At 48.0% G+C, this 5249-nt stretch overlaps 1 long non-coding RNA gene across 1 annotated transcript in view; it reads left to right on the top strand.

Moving 5' to 3' along the window:
• The window catches only part of LOC102381343, a 7979-nt gene extending 7450 nt beyond the window's left edge, over nucleotides 1-529 (top strand). Inside the window, exons 2-3 of the long non-coding RNA XR_324951.1 lie at nucleotides 73-274; nucleotides 482-529. This is a non-coding gene — a long non-coding RNA (uncharacterized LOC102381343). The remainder of the gene's footprint in view (nucleotides 1-72; nucleotides 275-481) is intronic.
• Nucleotides 530-5249: the final 4720 nt, after the last annotated feature.

The raw sequence follows: 5249 nt of genomic DNA, 5'->3' as shown, positions 1-5249 counted from the left end.
ACAAGTTAAGTTGAACTGTAGAACAAGTGAGGGCGGCTAAGATCTGGAACCAACTTCCAAGCCATGTCTCAGCTGTACAGAGACTGCTCCCTGCTCCCAGATGACCATGAGTGACAGGAAGAACCATCAGTCACCATACACTTAGTGCCACTTAGCCCCTCCATTCCATGGACTAGCACAGATAATGAAGCAGAGGAGGTAGAGGGTCAGGAAGAAACCCATGCAGCCAATACATCACCTACTGTTACCAAGACCCAAGAACATACTGGACCTGGTAAGTCTCTTGTAATGTACTGCTTGCCACTGTCAGGCAACACCCGGGTTTGTGCTGGTTGGGTTTGGGGGGCCGGGAGGGGAGGGGGGAGAAATTCATGTGTTGCTGTAGGTGGGTTGCCATGTTCTTTCAGTAGTGGTGCATAATGGGTTCAATACCTCGTAATGTAACAGCAAACTAATTATTTGCTTTAATTTTTTTTTTCAGATAGTACAGGCAGTGGCAGCTGTGGACCTGTTTCCAAAACAAGTACTTGTAAGTTTTGGACAATACGAGTGGCGCCCCACTGTTGTAGGGTCTGTGTCTGTGCCTGCCGGCATTTTGTGCACTGCATGGTGGGGGGGTGTACTTGCCTCCTCTTGAGGGGAAGAAAAATTGCTTTTTCTTTGTTTATCAGCCACTGTGACCCTTAGCCACTGGGAACAGCACCCTGCTTGCACTACAGCAGAGCGCTACAGAGATTTTCACAGCAAGCAGAGACGGTCCCATGAAACCTTGCTCGAGGTTTTGGCTGAGTCCTCAGTAGCCAGGGCAGAGCATGCAGATGCCTTGCAAGACAAACTCCATGAGTCACTGCATAAGAAGGATGCCGTCCTTGAGGAAGTGTGACACACCATGCGGAATTTGAAAGATGTGGTCAATGAGTCCTGTGTTGAATTACAAAGGTCACAGGACACTTTCAGTGATATCTTTCAGAGTCTACAGAAGTGCCTAAATAAATGTACAGTGCCCAAAAGGGAAAAGTCGGTCCACTCATCTTGCTTCTGTGCAAGATGAGAGGAGAATTACAGCCAAGCCTGTTCCCCCTAACTCATTAGGGTCATAGGAGGGCTGTATGACTGCTAGCAGAGCCAGGAGGGCACCACTGAGTTTCAAGGAGACATGGTGGGGTGAAGGCAAAGAAGCACAAGCGAACTATAATAGTGTGTTACAAACAATAAAACCTCATGGTTTCCTGACTTCCTGTGTCTGCCTCCATATCCACCTTTACACTGCTTGGTTGCGAAGGTGGATTTCATTCATTGTTTAGGTTCATTTCTCTCTGTTCATTTTTCCTGCTGCTTGCTGCATGGTGCTCGGGAGAGGGGTTGGCAATCTCACTTGCACAGGTAGACAGGGGGGGTCCAGAGGTAAACAAGGGGGGCTGCCTGGGTAGGTTGCAACACACAAGTGCTGGCCTGCACACCAGCATTTTGCAAAGGCAGCACCCACTGCAAAGTCACTTTTGAGGTAAAACCTTAATTTTACCTCCCTTAGTTGGGAGTCACCCCCCCACCCAGCAACCTGGCTTGCTTTTTTGCAAGCCACCAGCCACTTTGCAAAGTCGCCCACAGGGGCTCATACCTTCCCAGGCTCTTTGGCTCACCCTTCACAACCCTTCCTTGCATTTTCCCTAGGCGTAAACTTTGAAAATGCACTTTTCCAGCCAGGTGCTAGGCACTGTCTCCTTTGTTTTGGAACACCAAAGTGAAGCTGTGGGTGGGGTGGCGGCATGGGGTTTAAGACTTGCATTGCTTGCACACAAACCCATGGAATTTGCAAGCATTTCCACCTTCTTTTTTTGCGCTTTTTTCCAGCCAGTGCCAGAGTGTCTGGTTTTTTTTCACACCAAAACGAGGCAGCTGGTGGGTGGGGGGGGTTGCCCCACTGAAGGACTATAAATTGGGGGAGCAGAAGTGGGGATGCGCATTCACTGTATTGACAAGAGAGGTTTGAGGCAGGTGCAGGATGACAGTACAGCGGCAGCAGAGAAGGACTCATCCCAGTCACGAGATTTGCCCCTAGGGGACACAGCAATGCAAATCCAGGGTTCAAGAAGACCGCAGGCTGATCAAGTGGGGTGCAATGAAGCTTTGAGTGCTATTTGATGTCCACACCTCTGCAACGTGTGACTTGAAAGAGGACATGGCAATGTGCTACACACCACCTTAGTGACACCTGACACTTGTCTGTGCCCTGAGGGTGGCAGGGTTGTCCCTAGGGGGGCATGAATACAAGCGACCGCCCCAGGCACAGTGCTCTGGGGGCCCCACAGAGATGCATGGAGTAGATAGGGTCACTCCTCAGTGCCACTGCTGGCACCACATCCAGACACTCACCAACTCCCCTTCCCTGCTGCCACTGCCATGGCACACAGGATCAGCTCTGCGTGGGGGTGTTAATTAGCCCAAGGCCCTGCACCAGTGGTGTACCATGGGTCTCTGGGGCCCAGGGGACAAGCCCAGGTTGCCACCACCCTCATTCCTACGTGCCCCAAACAAGCCACTTTCTGTAGTGGTTTCGACGGCAGGGGGAAAGCAGGGTGAGCAGTGCAGAGTGGTGGTGCCCCCTTCACATCTGTGCCTGGGACAGCCACCCAGCCCGCCGCTGTCAGTACACCAGTGGCCTGCACCCTGATAGAGTCATCTCTGGTTTGGGGAAATGCATTGTTTAGTTCAAATTTATTGTAAACGGGGCTGATGGAATTTTATGGGCATGAAGGAAGGTATGCAAGGTGCACAAGAGGCACCAATACAAATTCTGATGCTCTTTCTTACCCTCCCTCTCTCTGGTTTTTAGATCCCCTTCCACTGCTAGCCACAGGCTGATCAATCTCTGTTGGTGTGACAAAAGACAGAAAGAGAAAGGAAGAAAGAGAAGATGAAGAGGATGACAACACTCAGAATTCTCTCAACAACTGAACTATTATGCATTATAATTATAGTTGACTTTCATCCTGACTTATGTAGACTTATAATAACAAGTAATACTAATAATAGGAGTCATTTATACTATTAATTCCAATAGTAATATATTAATACGAGTTTGTAAATAATAATATTAAAGATGATTTATTAAAGTTCAATAATAATTGTAATGGTTCAATTCCTTATCAAAGCATTTCAAAGCAGGTAGATCTACCTTATCACCCCCCAGCTGTCTCTTGCAGCACATATACCACACATCCTGGGCACACATCACACACATATATATAGCCAATGTATGATATAGACTTATGTCATATAGACATAATTACAGTTTGATTCCTTATGATGAGAAAGCATATAGTGAGCATAAGGCAGGTGATTACATGCCCTCCTTGCCTCTTTCCCCATGGAGGGGGAAATGCCCGCCTCCTGGTTCAAGCTCCTCCCTAGGTCCCTCTATTCCTGTCTCTGGGCCTTCTGGCTTGTGGAAAAGTACCGAATTCTGAGCCTGATTCTGCACCAGGAAGAGGGCAAGGCTTTCTTCTCACCCTCCTCCTTGGTTGCTAGCCAGGCCACAAATGCAGCTGAGGCTAGTTTCAATAGTACACTATGCAGTATAAAGTGTATCATCGAGGGGACTCATGTTCATTGAGTGACAGTCCCCTCACTAGCCTACTATCAAGTGACTGTTGCTGTAAATAAGCAAGTAAAGAAATCTGTAATGAATGCGTACTAAAATAAATACGTACATTATTAAGAATTGTGAATTATGAATTGCCTTTATACACTTTACTATTTGAATTATTTATGGCCACTGGTACTGCTAGGGCTTCTCTTCTGTCTACTTGAATTGTTGCGCAAGTTTTATAGGTCCATTTTGTATAATTCTCACCCTCCTCCTGGTTGCCGACCACAAGTACTGCTGAGGCTTCTCTTCTGTGTACTACTTGAATTGTGGAGGCTTTCTTCATAGGCTTTGGCCTGAGCATCAGCTCGAGTAAGGTAAGAGTTGGACAAGTTCTGCAGATCCATTTGATATTATTTTAGCCCTCCTCCTGGTTGTTGGCCTTGTTTGATAATCAGTGTATTATGGAATTGTAATTAGAGGTTTGTTGCTGGCCACAAATGCAGAGGATTTCTTCTTTGTTGCTGGGCAAGACCTCCAGCAAATTCCTTCCCAGGGTCCAGGTAGTAGACCAGGCCTGAGGGCTCTTCACCCCACTCACTTACCTCTGCCTTACACCTCTCCGTTGCACCCTTGTAACTTGGGAATCATTGCAGACCACAAAGGAAGCTGCACTCCTGAACTATGACCACTGCAGTGGCAGAAGCTGAGGCTTGAGTTTCTTTTCTGAATTGTGGAGGTTTTCTTATTGGTTGCTGGCCAAGACCTCTGGGGTCCAGGTAGTAGGGTCTTCAACCCACTCACACACCTCTGCCTTACACCTCTCCATTGCACCCTTGTAACTTTGGAATCATTGCTGGCCACAAAGGAAGCTAAGCTTTCTTCACTGACTTTGGCCGGAACATCAGCTCAAGTTGCACAAATTCTGCAAGCCCATTTCATAGTCTTCTCACCCTCCTCCTGGTTACTGGCCATGTCCCAGCAAATTCTGACTGGGATACATGTCTTGTGACACCCACCCACCCACCACTCTGTCTCCTTGAGGTTTTTGTCTCCTTGAGTTTCTTCTTTGACTTGTGGAAGGAAGGAAGATTTTAAATAAATAAGGATAACAGAAAGTAGTTTAAATAACAGAACATAGTTTAAATAAATAAAGTTAACAGCAAGTAGAAAGTCCCCCCCACCCCACTTGAGGGGGCCTCTCCCTCCCTACCTAAGCTTTGTGTCCAGCAAAGATTCCAAAGTTACAATGTAACAGAGATTAGCATGGCCCAGCTCAGCCAACCAGCTGAAATGGGCCAGCCAGTCATACATCTCCACCTGAGGGGGCCCCTAGGGGACCATGCCTGGGTCCCCCCAGCCTTGATCCATCTGTCTTCCTGCTGGGACATGGTCAGTAACCAGGAAGGGGTGCAGGATGCCTGCCTCCCTCCCTCCCTCTCCCCACCCCCACCCACTCAACCAGCTTCTGATGGAGAACATTGTAATGCATTGCTAAAGTCTTTATAGAGTTGCTAAAGGCCCTGGGAGGTCCATGCTTGCTGCTGGGGGTGGGTGGGTTTGTTTAGTCTTCTTTCTTGCAAGAAATGCTGGCTATATGCTAGCACTGCCCAAGCATTTGACCTCCCTCCATCTGATCCACCCTGCAACTTTCCAGGAATGC

This window comes from Alligator sinensis, unplaced genomic scaffold (genome assembly GCF_000455745.1).
Source record: "Alligator sinensis unplaced genomic scaffold, ASM45574v1 scaffold185_1, whole genome shotgun sequence".
Taxonomy (NCBI): Eukaryota; Metazoa; Chordata; order Crocodylia; family Alligatoridae; genus Alligator; species Alligator sinensis.
The sequence above is the reverse complement of the archived record's forward strand: the minus strand, read 5'-3'. Positions and strand labels throughout refer to the sequence as shown.